Here is a 24,880-nt window from a genome sequence, read left to right as displayed (position 1 = left end):
AATTTTCATATTGCTCCGGAACAAGACTCTAGCCCTTAAAGGGACTGCAGTGAAATGCACCCAGACACTTCACTTTCAAAAGTTATCAGAAATGGCTCCTAAGCCTTGCTCAGCTTTGCTATAGCAATTCGCCTGAGGACACTTGTCTAGCCCTGTATTCTTCAATTGCAATAAACCTTATTAAAAAAAGAAGCAGGAAGAGACTGCCGACCGGCTGGTGTTATTAATCACTCCCCTTGGCTGTGCTCTGAACTTCCCCCCCTTATTTATTTATTTATTTATTATTAGTGTTGCAATACATATATGATTTGAACTTACATATATGATACATATATGATTTGAACTTTTTTCTTACTCTTTTGTTATTTGCCTTGCTTCCTGAATTCTCCTGGGTCTATCGGCCCTTGTATGTTATTTATTTACTGGAAATTATACTGCTTGCTATAATATAGAAATCTCTAAGAGGCTTACATAAAAACAGTAAAAATACAACTGTATTCAATAAAATTCCCTAAAACCAGATAAAAACAAAGTAGAACTGTATGTTTGTGGGTTTTGTGGTGTTTTTTTTACATATGTAACGTAAATTAATCAACTGATATTTTGTAAATAAAACTGAGCAGAGTGTAGAAGATAAAACATTAACAATTAAGAGTAAGAGTCCTTGAAAGCTTGGGTACAGATTCCTCAAGGGTTGGCATTCAAGGTGGGTGCTATCGTCCTGAAGACCTGCTTCCATGTTGTTGCCAAGTGACAATCTGCTGACTATAAGCACAGGGTCTCATCAGAATCATTACCCTGGTCTGGAACTTCTTCTCATTTGGGGCAGGAACATGGGGTAGTGCTGCTCAGTAAGTCACTATGTGGCCAAGAAAGAGAGCAGAGAAATGGTACAACAGGGAACAGGTAAAGCAATAGGGAAAAGCCCCTCTATATATGCCACCTTGTGCTCCTTAGTGGGACGGCAAAATACAATTCAGTCAACTTGTTCCTTTTGGTCATCAGGAAGCCAGCTACATTGCCATAAACCTACCGTATTTTTCGCTCCATTGGACGCACCCGACCATAGGGCGCATCTAGTTTTTAGAGGAGGAAAACAAGGAAAAAATATTCTGAATCAAATGTTGTATAAACTACTGTATTTAATAAACAACCGGTATATCAGAATCACATTACAGCCATGTAAAGTGAACAGCAGTCAACAATGGCATTAAGAACCATCATCACTGTCATTAACAAATGAAGAGAGACTTTAAGGTTTGAGTACTCTTCTAGTCTTCTGTGAACCCCAAGAACTCATCACTGCTAAAGTCAGAATTTATGAAGCTCAGTTGCTCACAGTCACTGACATCACTTTCTTCGCTATCTTCATGTAAAATACCATCTTCGTATCCATCCAAAGCATTGCTAATGCCACATTTTTTCCTCTCAATCCTCTTCCTCCCCTCTCTCAGCGAACAGCCTGCCAGCTGCTCACAAACATTCCCTTTACTTGAATTACAGTCAAGAAACAGCCAAGCAGAGCTTCTCAGCGGCAGGCTTGGGAGGCTTTCCTTTTCCCCACTTTTTTCTCCCCCCCCAAGCAGAACAGTCCCCTTTTCCAGCCTCCTCCTCTCCATCCCTTTCACCCAAACTCCTCAGGTGACGTCTACAATTTCTCCCCTTCACTGCTCCCTCTCCTTTGCCCTTTACCATGACTCTCCACTCACGGCAACCTATGGTACCTCATCTCCCTTCACCCAGCTTCTTGGTCCCCCTCCTCTCCATCCTCTTCCTCCCTACTCTCAGTGAACAGCCTGCCAGCTGCTCCAAACCTTGAGGGGAAGGGCAGGCTGCTGGCAGAGCAGCACCCCCCACCCCCATTCAGCAGCCCAGGAGTGTGGGGCATGGGCGCACAGCCTGCCCACTGCTCCAAACCTTGAGGGGAAGGGCAGGCTGTTGGCAGAGCAGCACCCCCCACCGCCATTCAGCAGCCCAGGAGCGTGGGGCATGGGCGCACAGCCTTCCTGTTTCTCCAAAGCTTCCCGGGGCTGCAGAGGGAAGCCGAGACTGCCAGCAGGGGAGCGCGGCTCTCCCCCCAGACCCCATTCAGCAGGCCAGGAGTGCGCGGCATGGGCGCACAGCCCTCCCATTCCTCCAAAGCTTCCCGGGGCTGCAGAGGGAAGCCGAGGCTGCCGGCAGGGGAGCGCGGCTCTCCCCCCCCCGGCCCTATTCAGCAGCCCAGGAGTGTGGGGCATGGGCGCACAGCCCTCCCGTTCCTCCAAAGCTTCCCGGGGCTGCAGAGGGAAGCTGAGGCTGCCGGCAGGGGAGCACGGCTCCACCACCACTACCAAAGACCAGTCCAAGAGTGTGCCGCACTCCGGCAATTTGGCTCCAGGGACCACACATTCGCTCCATAGGATGCACAGACATTTCCCCTTACTTTTTAAGAGTAAAAAAGTGCATCCAATGGTGCGAAAAATACGATACTTCCTTTCCACAGATACATCGATCTTTCTATCTAAATAGCAGTCTCAAGTCTTCAAGTGTGGAGTGTTTGTGGCTAAAACGACATCCTCCACATGTAAGAGGGAGGTATCAACAGGCTTGGGAGAAAGTCATGGTTGCAGAACTACAACATATATTTAGAGGGAAAACTAAATGCAGGGGTGGCACTTGTACTATGGGGAAGAATTATCTAGTCTAGATTATTACTGGATTCATGCCCACATCCATCCTGGTGGGATGGTTATATTTTAATCGGTTTAGGTGAGTTGGAAAGAAGGAAAGAAAGAGTTGCCTCAAGCAGTTTTCCAAGAATCAGTAAAGAAAGTCCATTCATAAATGGAGGGGTGGCGGAGATTCCAAAAAGAATCCAGGGAGGACTGAGTGTGCTCACTGGCCACAAAACTTTATCCGACTGTTGCCACAGGTGGGGTAAGGCAAAGAATGGGACATAAAAAACAAATGGAAAGGGGAGCAGAATGGAGTACCATAAGGGGCAGCTCAAGAGACTGTGCTGCCTGAGTTGGGAGGAGGGAGCTGCCCCTCGCACTCTTCCTCCATTGTGGAAAGTGTTTATAATCAATCAAGAAATAGCACAGAGAGCATCTCCACATGCTACATGTTGCTGGAGTTAAGGTTGAAACTATTCTGAATGGCAGTACTGCAAACATGCATATCTGTATGATAGAGCAGAGATGTTAGTAAAAATCCTATATAAAATGCTAGAGAATAAGTTGTGGTTGGTACTTAGCTTTCAAAGAGGGATGTAATCAAGAGTGGTGAATTAGCCAGACCGACATCTGTCAATTAGGCAAATTGCTTTTCATCCCAAGATCTTTTAAACTGTTGACTCACAAGGCATTTGGGCTGAAAATATTTGAATAAGGCAGAGTTTTAAAAGATGTTAGTCATCAGCTGTATTCATTTTTCTTGCTTGTGATTTAGACAGAGGTGAAGCTGTTTGTATAAGAAAATAAATGTGCATAATTGCAGTGTTTTGTGACTGAATATAGAATGATTTGAGACTCTTCTAATTGAAGTGAAACAATGAAAAATTACTTTCTCCTTTTTCTAGAAGGATCATACTTCAGTTAGTGCTATTTCATTCACCATAAAATCAAGTCAGCGTATCAAATGAATGTTTTCTAATTTCCATGATCAGAAATCAGAACCATTACCAGCGTTTCACTAAAGCCTCTAACCTGCCTTTACAACTTGTAACCACAAAACCAAATACTACCAGTCATGTATTGCTTACAGCTGAGTGATACCTCCCCCTATCAAACAGCAGAAACAAGTGGTTTATCAAGCCCTATGCCTAGCAGGCTGCCATTTGCTTGAAGGCTCACAAGTTGGGCTAACCTAGTTTTAACTGAGAATAATTCTTAAAGAAAAACTTATAAATGAAATAATTAAAACAACAAAACCAAATAATCATATTTCCAGTATTTAATTATCAGCCACAATGGACCACAAAACAAACTGCTGGATAAAGTGTTTGTATTTTCTCATATAAGGCTACGGTTTAAAATAAACATACCATTCCTTATTAAATATAATGAAGTCCAAAATTAGTGAAGAATTCAGTAATATGCCTTCTAGCATGGGGGAAATAGTGTTCAAACACGGAGTTTGGGTCCTGTTTCTGCAGTAGATGCCATGTAAGTGGAACCATGAGCCTCAACAGATTATTCTAGAGCAGTGTAATGTTTCAGAAGGGTAGAACCTGGTGATAAACATGTTTATTGAAATAATACAGGTTCATCTATCTCTCTTGCAGACAGTACCAGAAATCATATTGCTTTGACATGTCCTCGAATACCAGTGCACTAGAATATCCAAAGCACCCACCCAATACATGTGCAGCCAGCCAAGCCCTAGCAAAAACCAATGGCACCTTCTGCAGTGGGAGGACCCCCTTATGCAGAAAATATGTCAGTGACAAAGAGCAAGGCACCAGTTGACAGAGGTAAGAGCGTAGAGAAGCAGTAGCAGTGCAGCAGTGGGTCAGCCCTAGAAGCATGAAACCACTATCCAAATATGGGTTGAGCCAGACTTTGCCTGCTGCAAATTGAAACACTCATTTTCATCCACAGAATACTTTTAATCCAGCAGAGGTATCCCACTGATGGAGGAGTAGAAGCAACTTTTGTGGAGCTTCCCCTTCCCCTGTGATTACAGTGTCATATCCCACATGGTTTCAGGCAGACCCCAAAGCCTTCAGGACAGTGTTGGGAGTGATATTGGGGAAAGAAGAAGAAGAAGAAGAGTTTGGATTTGATATCCCGCCTTTCACTCCCTTTAAGGAGTCTCAAAGCGGCTAACATTCTCCTTTCCCTTCCTCCCCCACAACAAACACTCTGTGAGGTGAGTGGGGCTGAGAGACTTCAAAGAAATGTGACTGGCCCACAGTCACCCAGCAGCTGCATGTGGAGGAGCGGAGACGTGAACCCGGTTCCCCAGATTACGAGACTACCGCTCTTAACCACTACACTACACTGGCTCTCGCCAGTGCCTCCAGTGGCAGAATCTTCCCCTGGGGAGAACCCCACTTGCAAAATATTCCCACTGGTGGGAGCAAAGCCTCATCGAATCCCGGACGTTTTATTTCAGCACTAAACCCAATGAAACTGTATGGCAAAGTAAACCAAATATTACGCCAAGGAAATCAAAATAATCCGACCGGATTTGTTTATGTTGCATAATTAATTCTGTTTCAGCTACTCAGCTTTGGTTGGCTCGGAGGCTACAGATGGTGTGGCTTGGGTGGTATATAGTGCTTCATGTCAAACACATATCATGCCAGTGCTAAGGAATCTGCATTGGCTTCCTCTTAACCAATGAACCATTTCTAAATCCCTGCTACTTCCATCCATTCAGTGTATTACCCAGTGTTTTGCCATGAACGGATGGTTATCAGATTGTGGTAACAAGGCAGGCTATTTCACTGGTGGCACCAATTTAGTGAAACGACTTCATTGCTTCAGGCCCCATTCCTCCTGTTTAGCAAGCATTCCCCTGAATATGGACTCCTCGATCTAAATGTTTAAATTGTTCTTTTAACTGTTTTAACTGTTATACTGTATGTTGTAATGGGCTTGATTTACTATATAATATAATTACGGATGCTTTTTCTGTTTTGATGGAATTGTTTATTTCTTCATTTTAATTATGTACAGTACACATATTTTTATGATTGAATTTATACTTGTAAACTGTTTAGAAGCAGTATATACATTAATAATGATACTACTCAAAGGAGCTGTAATAAGATCACTCCCTGACTTATGAAGCTTCAGTAGACATTGGCGACACACATGCATTTCTATTTTGACATCTATAAGAACTATCTTGGATGCTGAATTTTACACTGAAATCTATGCTTTGAGTGCAGTTTTTGTAGCCCTTGCTTATGAACCCTCCATGTAAGGGTGAGCCATTAAATTTAATGAATGTTGGGGTCTACCTGCAGGCCTTTGAAGGAGATGCATTTTCTACCTGTTTTCATTAATTTGTCAGTGGCACAAGATACTGTTCTTCTCTATACAGGTATTTTTACAAACTAATTATCACATTATTCTGGTAATTGCAGCAATTTATCAAACTGTGCTCAACTAGATCTTTCTTTTTTTTTAAAAAAAATGCTACTTTTGCTGGTGGAAGGAGGGACTGTCAAGTCCCATCTTGTTATAACACAGCAAATTAAACCATCCTCATTATTATGTATGTCTAATCATAGTTCGCCAGGGTTACTGGTAGAAATGACTCGGCAAATTTAGAAATCAATGAATGCCAAGAAAATGCTTTTAGGTTCTTAACCTTCAAGCCTGGTACAGCAGGCAAGGTGTGCTTCCCTAGAAATGGAGTCATCCATGTCAAGCTATGTGTCATGAATGTGTCATTATTGTAACTCATTAATAATGCAACTCATTAAGAGTTTAGCCATTGTACACACATGAACAATTCCATATATTCCCTTTGTACTTCAGAACTAAGCGAATATATCATACTGCAGTTGCTTCATTCTGGACAAAATATATATTATTCTGTCATAAGTTAAATTACAGCAAAACATGACCTTACGGCATTAAAACATGGCTCCCTAGTGTCCCTGCTTGAATATTTTCAGTTTTACCAGAGGGGCATTGGGCCGTGTTTTTCCTTAGAAAAATAAATAGCTGAGGCACTGTACCAGCCACACCAGAGGAAGTGAGTTATGTTGCAGAGAGAGTTGGAGGGAGGCAGTTGAGGTTTATGACTAAAAAATATGAGCTACAATCCTCCATTCATAGCCTTTAAAAATGGCACTAGATATTTTGAGTGTGTAAGAAATGCGCAGTCAGGCCCTTTGTGGCAGTCTACAAATCTAGAAGGAAAACTTGGAGGCATTAGATTACTCACTGGCATGTCAGATGTCAGGAAAGTTCACCCAATTTTATAGTCATGCTGGTATCTCAAGTTGTACAAACAACTGTAAAGTTAACATGTCCCTTTGGGATGCTTTCATAGCTGAACTATCTTTTCGCTGTGTAGTGTCTAGACATTTTATACATTTCATTACCAGACTTGTCACTGGTAGACTTCACTTATATGCATTATTTAGGAGGACACAGCTAGAGTTTGCATATCAGTCTGAGGTTTAGACCAAAGTTTCCTGGTGAGTATCTACTACCTAGCAACAACAACAACTACCAGCAGCCCTTATAACCTTTAAAAGCCAAATAACCTTATTCTCACAGGGTCACACCTCAATCTTTTTTCATGTCCAACAAACCACAGCTCTAGTTTCTTGAATCTTCTTTTAAACACCTACTGGATTTTCGCATCAAAATGTATTGGAAGAGACTGGCCTGCATTTTAATGAATTACAAGCAGCTAGTTCTAGTGCCGCTGTTCTTGAGTCTGCATTCAATACCTTAGAATACCAGATACCCAAAATTTCAATGCATAATAATATGACAGTGACATTTGTGTCAGTGTATGCTGTATGCTGGGACAGTCTCCTCACAAGTAGCCTGATGGTAGCAGAGAGCACATGCATAGCTCTCTTATTTGGCAGCTGCCGGCAAGAGAAGGATTAACACTATTGAAAAGACTACTACAGATTAGGTCTTTCAATGCGTTTTATAATTTAAGATAATACATAACTGTTGCCACTCTGCTGAAGGCAGAGTCACTCTACACACTGAAGGAGAGTTGTGCTTTGGGATGCTTTCCATGAGCACATCTATCCTACTGCTCAAGGAGCCACAGTGTTCAATGACTGAAACTGAGCAACGAGACATCCTCTGAGTGACTTCTTTCATACTGTGAAAGGAGTGATTACTCTGGGGTCACTATATGAGATATGGGAGAGCATACAATGCAGCCAACAAGGGTGGTGGCAGTAAAAAGCTGATTAGGGTAGAAATACTCAGAAGGTGTCCTAACTTTTTGAGCAGCTATTAGCCCAAGTGAAGAAAAGAACATATGCCTGTATCGTGCCTGGCTTTCATGCAAAACAGGCCAACAGCAATTGGGGAGGTGATAGTCTGCTCAGGAAAGCAGTGCAAGGACAAAAAGTTAACCTTACTTCCCCAGTTGTACTTCTCCACTATGGCCTTTCACTCTATCCTACTTAGACCCTAACTTCTTCTGTAAGCCAAACACTTTAGATTCCAGTACAATATTTGTACATTTGGCCAGAGTCACATTAGGCCTGGATTACTACATGTTTCCTATCTAGGCATCAGGTCAAAAGCATACCACCAGCACACCTGAAAAAAGTATAATATGCAATAACAGGGGTGCCAACTTGAATAAAATATTGGGGAGGGGGACCAAGTATGCGCAACCCTGTATGATCAATCACATGACATGGTGTACGCCCACCATTTGAATGGCAATGCCCATCAACTGGAGAGGGTGGCCCCCTCAAATGTTTTATTGCAGGGGCCGAAGCCCCCATGGCCCCTAGGAGTTGGCTCTTATGTGCAATAATATCTGCTCTTAGGGGCTCAGGCTACATACATCAGTTATAAACACCTATATAATGTGTACACTGGTGTCTGACCACACATTAAATTCCCTAAATAAAAAGTACATTTACTCATTATCTCATAGCTGTAATGTTCTGTTCCCCTCTTATTAAGTTTATTTTCTTGACTTTTCCTGCTAATTTGCTCACTGAGTACTTAGTGTCTGTGATTCAGAACTCTGGGCCAAATACAGCTTGGAGACATCCCAGAGGATCACTATATCTCCAGTGTGGGGATGCTGATCGGAAATGCGAACAAAGCCTTCATCAAATAAATGTGAATCATTATACTTTTCATAGGCTGCATACAGCATTATACGTCAAAAGCATTTTCTCCATCTTCATTTAAGAAAGCATTTGAAGCTTTGCACTTACTTGCCTTAAAAGCACACAGCAATTCAAAGGGTATCTTAGATATCTAGCTCCAGTATTCCCTTGGTAATTCAATAGCCAAGGAAAGTGGTGGTTAAACAAATAAGGAGAAAAACATTATGGCGTATAACATATTTACTTCTCAAGGCTTTGCAGTCTTTTAATGTCTGTGGTTCTTACGTTGTGAGGTAATTCTAGTTAGCCCCCCCCCCTCAAGGTAGGAAAATGAATAAAACTAATATAAAAATGTGGAATGGAAATGCCTATCTGTGAATTATTTGGCAGTGGGAATTATATCCAAACAGCAACTATGTACAGACAGTACTTTAATGACTGTACTCTTGATGATTCTATACTTTTTGTTTTCCCCGGTCACTGGCCTCTGGAGTACCACAAATGCTTTCAGAAGGGCCTGGTTCAACAGCCCTAGGCTCTTTGGAAGAAACTAGATCTCTGCATTGTCCTCAATCCCAGCTACTGAAACCCTAAGAGTCCCTAACCAGTCCACACGTGCCTTTCCAATATACTAAGAAAAATTCATTATGTAGTAAGTACTTAACTTTGTGATACAATCCATTTTATTGATGACCAGTACCAAAATAATCCCCCAATTATTATGCTGTTTTACAAACATCTCAATTTTCCAGTACCTGTGCAACATCTTTTAACACTTTGACATTTATTAATCTAAGTTTGTTTCAATTTGTCAAAGCTTTAGAGCAGCATTCTTAAGTAGATTACTGCCTTGTCCATTGATTGTTATCTGCATGTCTGCCTTGAGTCAAAGCTTTTACACATTATCCTTCTCAAAATCTGGACTCCTCAGTGTAACATACTTTGACAAGTGTAACTCTTGTTCATCAATAATGACGGCACCACATATAATCAAAGCTGTCAACTTTTCCCTTTTTTTAAGGGAAATCCTATTCGGAATAAGGGAATTTCCCTTTAAAAAAGGGAAACATTGACAGCTATGCATAGAATAGGTATGCAGGTTTAAAAAAGGTTCAGAGCAGAGAAGTAAGGCAAATATTTTTCACAGGAGTCATTCTGCAATGTAGCCTAATGAGTAGCTGGGAGGAAATTTGCTTTAGTATGTTTTCAACAGATTCCTCTAATGTCCCTAATCATAAAGCAGATGCTTTCCTCAAAACTCTTAATTATTTCTCATAAAAGACAAAGACATGGGTGGCAAGTACTATCTAAGAAAATGCATTCCTTTGCACATTCACATTTAAGTGAAAAATTAGAGAAAGTATCCCTTTCCCCCTCCATACTTATAGCCATATGCAAAATTAATTAAATTGATTAATTAATTTAATTGACCTCAAGTTTTCCTCCCAGCATTTCTCAGGCTATGGATTTTGTTATAAAAATCCTCAGCTCCCTTTCCCAAATGAGTTTTTAGCCCATGTGTTTTCCACATGGCTACATTACCCAAGGATTTGCTTTTCCTGTAAAATATAGTGGTAGTTATCATAGGGCTGCTGCTAGTACAGAAAAATAATCTGACTGCAATAATTTTGGAGAAATAAGTTTTACACAGTAGAAGTCCCTACAACAAGTGAATGCATTCTAGCAGAGAGGGGAAATACCTTGCCTCTGTCCTCACAAGGAGGACATTCATAGATCAAACAGCTGGCAGGTTACCTCACAGGTTACAACACTGAAAGATTTCTAAATAATTCATTTTCAGCATTCAAGTATCCCACCTGATACCAGTCTTAACTCCTCAAAATACCATCTGCTGTTCTTTCCAGTAATGTAAAGAAGTAATTTAACTTCTGTATTTATTTGGGCAGGGTTTGATCAATGAGCAGGTTTTTGTCTATGTTTGGATACAGCTGGACACAATTTTTAATTAAGATGAAGAAATAAACCTTTCAAAACTGCTGTGTATGATACAAGAAAAGGATTTCTGTGTCTTGCCATCGTTTAATCTGTGTCCTTCTGTTCTGCAACCTATACATAATCCACGCACTCTAAACACACTGAGGATCTTGGGGGAAAATGGCAGTGCTGCTTTTCTCCAGTTTGTTAAGCACTCCAGCCACTAGGCTCCAGGTTACAGATGTGGGTTTGCAGATACAGTGGTGCCTCGCAAGACGAAATTAATTCGTTCTGCGAGTTTTTTCGTCTTGCGAATTTTTCGTCTTGCGAAGCACAGTTTCCCAAAGTCTTCAAAAACCTCAAAAAAGGCTACCACACCGCGTGCTATGAGTTGCTCCTTGAAGTCACCCTGGGTATTAACGGTTTTAAGAAAAAGGAAACAAACTTGCAAGACGTTTTCGTTTTTCGTCTTGCGAAGCAAGCCCATAGGGAAATTCGTCTTGCGAAGCAACTCAAAAAACGAAAAACTCTTTCATCTTGCGAGTTTTTCGTCTTGCGAGGCATTCGTCTTGCGAGGTACCACTGTAATTATTTTATTGTGGTAGAACAGAAAAAGAACTTGTTCAGCTCATGTAACTTTTATAACAATGGTACTCCAATTTATACTGAACAAGTCAGCCTAGTCGTTGGAGGTCCAGGGCTTAATTGGCTGCGTATTTGTCAGTTCCAGCATTTATTGGCTGATCCTATTCTCAGAGCACAAGCTTCTTGATACTTCTATGGGCCTATTAGGTTTCACATTTACCTGGGAGAAGGACCTACAATTAAAAATAGATGACTCTAAGTGGAATGCAATATGGGAATCCTAAGTCCTACAAATCAATCTCAGCCTATATAAAGGAATGCTTCTTAAAAATTCAGCATAGGCAGCACTGTATTCCTGCGCAGCTTTCTCAAATAACCTACAGGCAGTGCTTTTTTCTAGAAAAATTGGTGCTGGTACTCACCATGTTGTTACAATAAGTGCCACGGGACTCTCACACACACACAAATTACACATTTCTAAGGGTAAAGAAGATAAGAATTCTATGCCATTTGATACATTTTCACTTCTTACATGTCAAACTCAGATATACAAAACTCTCTTCTCTCACCAAATCATGAAATCTGACTTTCATGCTCTGTTTTGCTGCTTTTCATAGAATCATAGAGTTGGAAGGGACCCTGAGGTTCATCTAGTCCAACCCACATGCGATTCAGGAATCTCAACTAAAGCACCCATAGCAGATGAAAATCCAACCTCTGCTTAAAAACCTCCAATGAGTCCACCATGTTCTGAGGGAGTTTGTTCCACTGTTGAACAGCTCATACCATCAGAAAGTTCTTTCTCATGTTTAGTCAGAATCTGTACCTATATTTAGTCAGAATCTATACCTGTGACTTCAAAATTGACAGTATTTGTTGTGGGCCAGAACCTGCAGATATGATATAATCAGAAAGGTTTTTTTATCAAAGGTTAGTATTGTGGAGACAAAGGAAGATTCTTCTTGAGATGACCACAGGTATGAAATTTACGGCATGTAATGCCTTAAGAGAGAATATTATGAAAATGATATACAGGTGGTACATAACCCCAGTCAAGCTTGCGAAAATCTATCACTTGCCCGATAACAAATGTTGGAAATGTAAAGAAACTGAAGATACATTTTTTCACCTTTGGTGGACGTGCCCAAAGATTAAGGCTTTCTGGGAAATGATATATAATGAATTTAAAAAGGTATTTAAGTATACCTTCCCCAAGAAACCAGAGGCCTTTCTCCTGGGCATAGTGGGCCAAATGGTGTTAAAAAAGGATAGAACTTTCTTTATGTATGCAACAACAGCAGCAAGAATACTCATCGCAAAGTATTGGAAGACACAAGAACTTCCCACGCTGGAGGAATGGCAGATGAAACTTATGGACTATATGGAATTGGCGGAAATGACTGGCAGAATCCATGACCAGGGAGAAGAGTCGATGGAGGAAGACTGGAAGAAATTCAAAGACTATCTTCAGAAACACTGCAAAATTAAGGAATGTTAGAGTGATGTTGGATTGAAAATAAGTGGTTTCCAGCTGTACAGGTTAAAGTTAAGGATAGATTAAGATTAAAGATTAAGATTAAAGATGTTTAAAGAAATGGAAATTTGATAATAAAAGGGAAAAATTTAAAGCTATATGACATTAAGAGTAAGGATTAGGTTTTTTAAAAAAAAAGTTGAAGTTATATATTTTAACATTTTATTAAATTAAAGATTGGGATAAAAAAGTGGAAAAGAAACTGCTGGACAAATAATGTGGATTGGAATACAAAAGAGGGAGGTATGAGGAAGTCCAGAAAATAAGTAATTTAAAATTGGAAATGGAAAAGAGAGTTTGTTTTTAATTGTTATGTTTTATGTTTTTATTGTTAAGTTTTGTATTGTTTTTTGTGTGTGATGTTTTTCTTTTTTCTTTGTTTAAAACCTTAATAAAAAAAATTATATATAAAAAAAAAGATTCTTCTTGAGGAGTCTGAAATGTTAATCCCCATTTAACACAAATAGTAATTTGAGTTGTTGTTTTTCAAAAATAATAAAATACATAATTTAGATAAATCTCTGACCCAACATAACTGCATTTTATTTTTTACTTGTTTTGTCTGTCATAAGTCCACCTGACAAATGTTTATACTTTGGAAAGTCTGAAATAATTTGAGGCCTAATAGGAAAATTATTTATAATGTATTTCAAGAATAGTCTATCTTATACTCACTAAGGATAAGTGGATACTTCCATTTTAAACATGGTCTTTGTCTTGATAATTTAAATTGTACTTGGGCAATTATGCTTTAGCCTCAAGTTCAATTAACCTCTATCTGTTTAGGTCAAATAATGGCAGACATTTAATAGCTACAATAGGATCAAGCAGGAAGATATACAGGTTTTCCTCCTGCTGAAGCAAACTCTGCAGCAAAATGACAATGCTAAGGACATTCCCTCTTGTGTGAATGTGAAGGGTGACTGTCTCTTCCAAGATGGGGCGTGCTGTCTGTAGTCTTATATTAAAAGTAAGTTATCTTTCTTTAATGTCTGCCCCAATAATCAGGGACACCTTTTTGGATTTTAATACATTAATCCAAAGGATTAATCAACAATTAAAGGTGATACACCTACTGCCAATGACTGGAGCTCATTGTACCGTTTCATCATTGTATGCCTGAATGAGGTTCTGAGGGCTGATTACGCATAGTCTAGAGTACACTATGCTAGGTCCCAAACTTAAAGAATGAGGCCCAAGTCCAAGCCCCATAGTCTCTACTGTCACATGCATGCCTATACATACAGAAGATTTCCAGTTTATAACCCAATATTAGGATAAACCAGACATTGCCATGGCTACTTTCCTTTCCCCAGTTAAAGAGCAATGCACAGTTATTTTTCCTAAATAGAATTGTCTGTGCTACAATAACTTTGTCAGCTGGTTCTTTTCATACTGTTCATACATCTCATTGTATTTTTGTTGCAATCCTTTTACAGTCTGTGATGAGTTATTAGAGGCCTATTTGTTATTAGAGGCCCCCAGCCAACACTTTGGGTGATAAATACACAGAACCTCCCCAACTAACAGACTGTGGGAGAATCTCCAAACCATACACAAACTTTGTTTTTCTCCCTTCACTTTCCAGTTTGCCTACCCCCATTGTGATAGTTGGTGTTGCTGCTACTGCTTGCATAATATAATGCAATCATATGCGAGGCAAACCTTTCCTCTGACATTGCACAAGCCTGCAACAAATATTATCCAGTTCATTTTACTTCACTGAGACCAGTGGTGTTCTTACAGGAATAGGCATTAATTCCAAAGGATATCTCAGAACCAAGCAATGTAGGCTTTATAACTGGGGCAGCCAACGTGGAATCCTCCTCATGTTGCTGGACACCCATCAGTCCCAGCCAATATAGCCAATGGTCATGGTCTCATTAACACTAAAGACGGGCCAAGTTTCTCACTCATTTTGGGGGAACAATTTCCTTCTCTCACAAAAATGAGGAGGAATTTTGACTGCTTTGAGAAGTGGTTTTCAGGGCATACCTTAAGTTTCAGTAGCAAGATGGTTAAGGGGGTGGATTCGCCAGAAGCGGCTTAGTCATGCTGGCCACATGGAAGCGGCTTAGTCATGCTGGCCACTTAGTCATGCTGGCCTGGAAGCTGAACGTCGGCTCCCAATAAAGTGAAATGAGCGCCGCAACCCCAGAGTTGGTCACGACTGGACCTAATGGTCAGGGGACCCTTTACCTTTATGTCAAAACCTTGTGTGGATATCACACTGCTCCCTTTGCACACTCTCAACTGTCCTTCCTTGCAGAATTTAAAAAAGAACATTGTGTAGTTGTTGCACAGCTCTCTCTGCAGCCTTCGAGCTTCCAGAACCAGAAACACAACTAAGACTCAATAGAGATAATCATGCCGCAACCACGTGTAGTATTGTTTGAAGCACAGAAAGGTGTGAGGATCACCAATGGTGCAGCTCTCAAAAAGTTTAGAAAGTTCATTTTAAAAACAAACATCATCTAGTTCAACCTCAGTGTGTCAAAAAGGAACTGAGTTCAGTTCATGTTTGTCCCTTTCCAAAATATATAGTTCAATAGTTCAAAAGACACCACCGTGGGAGCAGGGCTGGGGCAGGAGAGTGCTGGAGCCCTGTCTGGTCAAGTTGCATGGAATCAATTTCAATCCGTTACCCCCAAGGATGTGGACAGGCTGCTTGGACGTGTGAAACCAACCACCTGTCTCCTTGATCCTTGCACATCCTGGCTAATAAAAGCAAGCCGGGAAGGGCTGGGCGATGGGCTCTGCGGGGTGGTGAATGCTTACCTCTGTGAGGGAACATTCCCAGATCCGCTGAAAGAGGCAGTCATTAAACCGCTTCTTAAAAAACCATCTTTAGACCCAGCCAGTATGGCCAACTATCGCCCAGTCTCAAATCTTCCATTCTTGGGCAAGGTGATTGAGTGAGTGGTTGCTGAACAACTCCAGGCACGCCTGGAGGATATGGACCATTTGGATCCCTTCCAATTGGGATTCAGGCCTCATCATGGGACTGAAACTGCCTTGGTCGCACTGGTTGATGATCTCCGGTGAGCTAGGGACAAAGGTGAGAGCTGTTTCCTAGTTCTGCTGGATCTCTCAGCGGCCTATGATACAATCGACCATAACATCCTTCTGGACCGTCTAGAGGGGCTGGGAGCTGGGGGCACTGTTATACAGTGGTTTCACTCCTTCCTCCGGGGCCGTGTTCAGAGAGTGGTGGTGGGGGATGAGTGTTCAGACCCCTGGACCCTCACTTGTGGGGTGCCTCAGGGTTCCGTCCTCTCCCCCATGCTTTTTAACATCTATATGAAGCCACTGGGAGAGATCATCAGGGGGTTTGGACTGGGTGTCCATCAATATGCAGATGATACCCAGCTCTACCTCTCTTTCAAATCAGAACCAGTGAAGACGGTGAAGGTCCTGTGTGAGTGCCTGGAGGCGGTTGGAGGATGGATGGCGGCTAATGGATTGAGGTTGAATCCTGACAAGACAGAAGTACTGTTTTGGGGGGACAGGGGGCGGGCTGGTGTGGAGGACTCCCTGGTCTTGAATGGGGTAGCTGTGCCCCTGAAGGACCAGGTGCGCAGCCTGGGAGTCATTTTGGACTCACAGCTGTCCATGGAGGCACAGGTCAATTCTGTATCCAGGGCAGCTGTCTACCAACTCCACCTGGTACACAGGCTGAGACCCTACCTGCCCGCGGACTGTCTCGCCAGAGTGGTGCATGCTCTAGTTATCTCCCGCTTGGACTACTGCAATGCGATCTACGTGGGGCTACCTTTGAAGGTGAACCGGAAACTACAACTAATCCAGAATGCGGCAGCTAGACTGGTGACTGGAGGCGGCCGCCGAGACCACATAACACCGGTCTTGAAAGACCTACATTGGCTCCCAGTACATTTCCGAGCACAATTCAAAGTGATGGTGTTGACCTAAATGGCCTCGGCCCAGTATACCTGAAGGAGCGTCTCCACCCCCATCGTTCTGCCCGGATGCTGAGATCCAGTGCCGAGGGCCTTCTGGCGGTTCCCTCATTGCGAGAAGAAAAGCTACAGGGAACCAGGCAGAGGGCCTTCTCGGTAGTGGCGCCCGCCCTGTGGAACGCCCTCCCATCAGATGTCAAAGCGATAAACAACTACCTGACATTCAGAAGACATCTTAAGGACATCAGGGAAGTTTTTGATGTGTGATTTTAGTGTATTTTTGGTTTCTGTGGAAGCTGCCCAGAGTGGCTGGGGAAACCCAGCCAGATGGGCGGGGTACAAATAATAAGTTATTATTATTATTATTATATTCAATTCACATCCCATTCACAGTTTAATTCAAGTTCATCTAAATGATCCTTGACAAATCAGAATTTACAAGCTGTTGTGCAGATGTGGAAAATGTACTTAAGATGACTAATAAAACATCAGCACACACACTGAAATGTGTATTTATTATTACTACAATGGTACCTCGAGTTACAAATGCTTCAGGTTACAAACTCTACTAACCTGGAAGAGTTACTCTGCGTTGAGAACTTTGCCCCAGGATGAGAATGGAAATCGTGTGCCGGCAGCGTAGCGGCAGCAAGAGCCCCCATTAGCACACCTCTAGTTAAGAACAGCTTCAGGTTAAGAACGGACCTCTGGAACGAATTAAGTTCATAACTAGAGGTACCACTGTATTATGTGAATTATTATTTGCATTTTTTCTTTCATTTCCCCCCAACAATTGTGACCTTTAAGCTTAAAGGCCCAAACAGTCTAAACTGAGAAATAAAAAACATAAGACAATGAACTGAAAGATGAACTATAAATTGCTCAAAGCCACCCCTTAGCCTGAAATGTAGGTAAACTAACCTGCTCTGAAAATTTCACAGAAACATGTTGGCCCACACTCCTGTAAGCAAAGGAAATTGCTCACAAAAAAGTGTATTATGATAAATTTTCATCAGCATTTTTAGGGGGAAGAATAAAAAAATGCTGCAGAAATGTGGAAAACTGAATTTAAGATTGAAGAAAGTAGACAGTGAGAGAATCTAATCTGATAGAATTGTCATTTCCTACCAGTGGCCCTTCCCAGGTAAAAGGGAGGGCTGCCATATTATGAAGCAATTGAAATTTCCCAAACTTTTTCATGAGCAGCATCAACTACAATGAAATACACTCATCAAATTGAAATGTTATCGGAGCATGCATGACAGTGGCATGGTCTTGTATATTTATATCTAAATCTATTTCCAGCCTAGTTGTTAACTTTTCTCTGTTAGCTTTACAAGGGGAATGCATTTCCTAAACAAAACAGAAGATCAATATTTGATTTCAAAGAGGTTTTTATGTTTATTTGCTTTGCCTTGATTCTAACAGTTGTTACATGGATTAATGACCAAAACATAGTTTGATTTTTTTAAATTGAAAAGTCAGCAAGAATCACATTTTATGTGATGAAATTAAAAGCAGAAACTTTTGAATTTGAAAAATTACACTACGTTTTTGCAGTGACCAACTTTAAAATAATTTGTAATAGATGCTGTATTGTGGACAATGTCCTATAAAGGCTGTGATTTTAAGACCTTTTCTTCTGGGATTCAGAGGTAATTACAGCTATTTGAGAGAAAACAGCAGGGCTTAAAAAACTTCCTTAGCACACAGATGTGCAGTGTCTTTTTGGATGTGTGGGATGCTTCCACCTGCTGAGTTTCATTTCAAAAATGCACATAGATAGCCATTTACCCTTGCTTTTGGCTTGCACCAATTTTGTTTTAAAACCTTCTATGTTTGCTGTAATATGGCCCTACATGTTTCTTTCTGTCTGGCATGTACTGCATACCCAACTGTTTTGGGAGTTATTTATATCCCTGGCCAGCAGAGACTGGGCTTGATTTCACCAAAGCTCATGTTCAAAACTGTGTTGATTGTATGTCTTACTTAGGCCTAGGGATGGGTTCCTAAGAATTTTATTGAAGTAAGCCATTGTAAGTATTCATCTCTGATAGGAATTCACCTATAGGCTGATAGAAGAACCAGCTACAATTCAGTATCCTCTGAACATTCATTCTAGTATCATGGGATAGTAAACAAGGTCAACTGTAGGTAACACAAGGCCTGTGTTCCTTTCTTTGCCCATCAAGGCTTCTCTGTGCAGCTCCATGCTCATATTAGTCCATGCAGAGCCGGCCCAGCCATTAGGTTTGGCTGATCTTTATGCTTGAACCAGACTAGTTTGTCTGGAGCAAGACAAACCACAACCTGGGGTATAGATAGGATGCTAAGCCAAACCACCTGGGGAGTGCAGCAGCTGTGAGTTTTGCTCCATGAGCCCCACATATGCTTGTTCATGCAAAGCCATGTTTTGGCTTTGTGTTCAATGTGGACCAGGTCTTCGTCTCACTTTTCACCATTTTTGGAGTTACTGTTCCTATGCAGGAAATGATGTATTATTTTTGCTCACATTTAAATCTCTTTCAGTTGCTAGTCTACTACTGGCACAGTATCTTCCAATATGGAACTCAACTTTATGGTGGACAGAGATAAATCTGCTATGAAGGTTCTGTTGCTTAGGAAAACCAGGGCTGCCATATGTCCAGGATTTCAAAGGCAGAAATGATGTCCGAGAGGAATGTGGCGCTTTGTCCTGAATCATAGGAAAGTTAATTTAAAAAATCGAGCTCTTTTTAAAAAAGCTCAACAACTTTCAGGGTGTCCTTCAGCCACAACTTCCATACCCTGAGTATACTTTAAAATACACTCATGTTAGCAAATTAAATTTCAACGCCCCATGTTACTGGAACTTTAAAAATCTTTAAATATCATTATTAGATGGAAATCAATTCATTGAATTTGTATAGGCACATCAAGTACCTGAAGTGTGAAGTGCAAAGAGGTCTATGAGCACTTAGTGATGGGGGGAATCCTATGATTGGCATCTCAGAACATTACATACATTACATGCTCTAGTGCTTCAGTCTAAATGTGTCACAGCACAGGCAATATGTTTCTCAACCTCCTATCTTATTGGTTTATAGTTTAGTTTATATAATGTACTGTAAATATGCAACCTATTTGAAAAACAAAGGTGATAGTCATGTTTCTGTTCATCTGTCTTTCCTCCTAACAGTTTTGCTGGTGTGGGCTGAAGAGGTTTAACTGGAAAGCTGAGAGTAAAGGGAACATAATGGAATGTGCCCCCTTCCCCAAATGTTTCTTCCTCCATGAAATCCATAGAGGAATAGCTTTTCCTAGTTTTAGGGACACATCAGTGCCTTTGTGACAGCTATTTCTCAACACCCCATTTGTATCAACGTGGGTGAAACTAAGTAGGGGGTGTTGGAAAGCAGACAGGAAGAATAACTCAGTGACTCAGAAAGGACGGAGACAGAACGATAACTAGGAAGTGACTCAGCCCAACAGCAAATGGAGAAAGCAAGAGGGCAACAGAGTAAAGGAAGTTAAGCAACTACAAGCGCTAATAAGGCTGTTTCTGTAAGTAGTACTAATTTGACAACATAACACCTCTATGACATATAAAGGGGTAAATGGAATCAAAGTACAACCCCAGACATACACATACTTGTTTCTGGAAGAAGTATTAGGATGCAATATGAAAGATAATTAAATGTCCAAGCTTTTGATATCTTTTAAGTCTCTAGATTTGTATTTAAACACTTGTGTACCATGCCTGCTCTACCATTTTCCCCCACTCATTGTGCAGTTTTATTGATGTTTGTGTTCTACTCTTAAAAAAATAAAATGTCTGTAATCCACTCTGGGATTCCTTTGGGACTGAAGAGAGGAATAAATAGTATCTGAAATGAATGAATGAATGAATGAATGAATACATGGCAGCCTTAGAACATTTAGCCTGGCCCTACATCCCAGCCTTAATAAACTGTGGTGTACAGAAAGAATTTCCTGCTTTGAAATAATTAAATATTAATAAGAAGAGTGTCCAGCCCTATGTATAAGGGAAAACAACAAGAAGAATAACAGCCCACTAAAAATACGGCAACAGCTGCCTTTTCTGGCAGCATATTTTGTCTATCTGAATAATAAATGAAGTATTATTAAGAAAGACCTTTGACCGGTGGTTTCATCATAGCATTCCCCCCCCCCCCATTTATGACAAACACATCTTTATAGGTTAACATTTCAGTTCTACATGTTTTGACTGCTGTAGTTTAATAAACCGTTAGAATGAAGGGGATGTAAGACAAATATATTGCACTAGTTTAGGAATGCTTAGCAAGCTTCCACTCCAGCTCCACCACAAACTCGAACTCTTTCTATACATCTGTTGATAATGTGAATCAGTTAAGCACAGGCTCCAAAACGGCACATAGCCCAGTTGCAAGTTGCTACACGCCCAGGTGCAGGGAGCTGATCAGAGGCCAAGGGTGGAAGTCTTGTCAGAGCAAAGTTCTAAACTCAAACAAAAAAAGCTTATAAGCTTAGCCCTCCAAGGCCCAGTACAAGTGTACCTGGCTGCCCCCCACCCTGCAAGGCCTGATACTAGCACTCAGTCACAAGTCTGCTGGCTATCACAGGTATGCATCCAAATTGAGGGGTCAGTACTCTAGACTAGGGCTCCTGCAGGTATGATGCCATGCTGTGGCCTATGTGAGCTCTGGGAGATGTAATTAAGAGGGCACTATAGCTCTGCAGTAGAGTGCATGTGGAAGGTCCCCAGTTCAATTCTTGATATCCTCAGCCAGAAGAACCAGGTAGCAAGGGGTTCCATTTGAGACTCCAGAGAGCTACTGTCAGGAAAGCCCGCAGAAATTACTGGCCTCCTTCACTGCCAGCCAACTCAGTCCTTAACACCACCTGGGTGGAAGTGGGGGAATTCTTCTTACAGTCCCCATCAGAATTTGAGGAAGAAGAGTTTGGATTTGATATCCTGCTTTATCACTACCCTAAGGAGTCTCAAAGCAGCTAACATTCTCTTTTCCCTTCCTCCCCCACAACAAACACTCTGTGAGGTGAGTGGGGCTGAGAGACTTCAGAGAAGTGTGACTAGCCCAAGGTCACCCAGCAACTGCATGTGGAGGAGCAGAGAGGCGAACCCGGTTCACCAGATTACAAGTCTACTGCTCTTAACCACTGCCCCACACAGAAGGCCTTATCTGTGGTGTGGCCCTGACTCTAGAATGACACCCCCCTGGAAGCATGTCTGCTGCCCTCATTGCTCGTCATCAGATAGCAACTGAAGATCTTTATCTTTTGTAGCTTGGGTCTTTAATCCTTTGCAGCAAAGTCTGGTGCGGTGTTTTAATATTTATTCGTACTGCTATATTTTCGCTGTTTGTATTATGATGTGTTCACTGAGAATCACCCTGAACTCCTTTGGACGAAGGGTTATCTATAAATATTTTGAAATAATATATTTTAAATGCATAAATAAACATCAGTGCATGGGCAATAGCAGACTGAGAGCAAGAAGACAGAGAGAGCATGACTAGCATGATTCTAATTGAATCTGGGCAACTGAACACTTAAACAAGGTGTGGGGGAGGGGGAGTGATTTCTGGTGGCAGTCAAAAGCAACCTTTCTTTACTAGTATTTTATAAACATGAATGTTTCTCACTGACGTTTGGTATCTAGATCACTGCACAAAGATCACATTAAGTGCTTCTTAGGTTGACTGACCACGTAATGCTTTTATATATCATAATTATGCACACACCTGTGCTAAATATGGTTTTATTTACTCAAAGTAATAGCCACACAATTTTTAATTAGTGACACGTTGGAACCTGATTTGATTATCTAGGCAAAACTGTAAATATATGAACAAAACATTTTATAGAATTCTTGTTCCTTTTGTGCTGTCCATCCTCCAACAAGCAGGCAGATGCCACTAACCAAGTTATTTATGTTTATATAAAAATATCATACTATGCAGAACTTTCAAAATGCTACGCTGTCTTAACAGCTCACACAGCCTTTGGAACAATAAGGAGCATAACCTAAGTATTCCAACTCAGTAATCCAGTGACAAAATAATATATTCAAAAGAGTGACCAGATGAATGTTGGTTTGATTTATTATCTGATATAGAATAGCGAGCAGGTGTGAGTAAGAGATAAAGATAGAACAGCCCTGTTCACTTTGCACTCAAAGGAACTTCATGGATGACTTGTGGAAAGTTGCAGAAGAGGCAGGGTGGGCTCAAGGTTATGCCTATTCCTTTACCAACAAGCTGTGGGATTAATTTCAATGAAGAAAAAAGTGTGCCTCACTGAGGACTAATCCTACCATGATTAGACAGAACATATCTAGTCCAGCATCCTGTTCTCACTGTGCTCAACCAGATGCCTGTGTAAAGTGCCGAAGCAGGACCGAAGCACAATAGCACTCTCCCTTCCTATGGTTTCCACCAAATTGGTATTCAAAGGGATACTGCCTCCGACAGCAGACATGAGGCCCAAACTTGTAAGATTCACTGCTTCAGGTGTCAAAATAATTTGACCAATCTTGGGTACTACACACCTTGAGAGAGGAGTTAAGGTAAGGATCTCTTGTTGCTTGTTAAGCAGCAAAACACCTTGGGCTGGCTTTGTACTTGACCTAACATGTAGTATTAGTCAACTTATGCATTGTCCCAACTGTTTGAAAAGTATATTCATTACAGCCAAAAGCTGGAGTGCCTGACAGTCATAGGAAGGCTCTCCATGTTGTGCCTATTTATTTATTAAATTTATATCTCACCCTTCATCCAAGGATCACAGGATAGTTTACAATGTCACACAAAGCCATCATATCAGGACTCTTTCAGACATCCTCCATTAGGCAGGAGACCAAACTACAATTTCCTCATTCTGACCCTCGGTGAGACAACAGGCGTTGGCCCTAACCTTTTGAGTGCTTTCACTATACTACCTTCAGAACTGGTACTCCTTGCTGATAAGAAGAAAATAACATCCGTAGAAAATACCAAAGAGCTGATCACTACTGCAATACTTTCTGTCCTCCCACTATGTACCTGTGGGACCTTAGCTCTGATTGGCAGCTCCAGGCATACATAATGCAGCCAATAACTGAAGCAGTTTCCTTTTTTATGTATTCACCTTTAAGTGCCAAGCACCTGGACTCTCCTAATAGCCTGGACTGTTCCGCTTCAAGTTCCTGGGGTGTGGGTGTGGGTGTGCATTCACACACACAAACACAGTGGTTTCTGCAAAGCTTAAGGATGACCATTCTACCCATAAGTTGTTGGGATCAAAACTCCTTCTCCAAATTCCAATGTAATCCTGTTGCTCCCACCAACTGTATTTACAAAGAAGCAACAATGAAATATGACAGGTTGGTTAAAAAGCAGTAAGGTTCTATCATTGTACATGTTAGAACAATCACACAGTGTGCTTTGATTTGGTGCCTGGCAAATGAGAAATGGCAGACAGAGGCTGAGAACTATGAATGTGATCAGACCTAAGCAAGATAATAATAAAGCACTAGCATCCCCCTCAACAGTCAAATTATATATATATTTTTTAATGAAACTATTGTCTTTGCTTTAGTTATTTTCAGTGTGTTCCTTTGAACAGCCTTGAAAATGCCAGCTGAGAGATGAAAAAGGGGGAAAGCAAAGTTACAAGGTAACATTATCGCAGGTAGGTTTTTTCTTCCCACAAAGTTGTCAACAGAAAGGCATTCTCAGAACCAATTCTGTCAGAATCTAATCTACTATCAGTATTCAAGTAACATACTGGCAGAATTTAAGGGGCGATCACAAGAACTTTTCATCATGCGAGAGTTTATTCCAGCAGTATTTGCCTTCCATAAAATTCACATTCAATCAAGAATACTACAAATATCTAAAACTGGGAAGTGTCTCTTCTCTCCACAAGTGATGTCAATATTGCTTTGGAAACATGCACATGCTCACAAGACGTGGCAATATTGCTTTAGAAACACGTACAAAAGCAGAGATTTATATCACCTTATAGCACAAGTTCATAGATAATATGAGCCCAGACATCCAATAGGACTGAGATCAGATGAATGGGAATAGCAGTATATTTTATTGGTTCTAACATACCATTACTGAGTAGACAAGTTTTTGTTATTGTAATGTGTTGCCA

General features: G+C 41.1%; 1 protein-coding gene across 4 annotated transcripts in view; it reads right to left on the bottom strand.

Annotated features, from left to right (window-relative positions):
- The window catches only part of PRKG1 (protein kinase cGMP-dependent 1), a 686,067-nt gene that overhangs the window by 225,577 nt on the left and 435,610 nt on the right, over nucleotides 1-24,880 (bottom strand). The window lies entirely within an intron of this gene.

Source organism: Podarcis pityusensis, assembly GCF_964106645.2.
Source record: "Podarcis pityusensis genome assembly, chromosome: 5".
In the NCBI taxonomy this organism is placed as follows: Eukaryota; Metazoa; Chordata; class Lepidosauria; order Squamata; family Lacertidae; genus Podarcis; species Podarcis pityusensis.
This window is presented reverse-complemented; position numbering and strand designations above follow the sequence as displayed.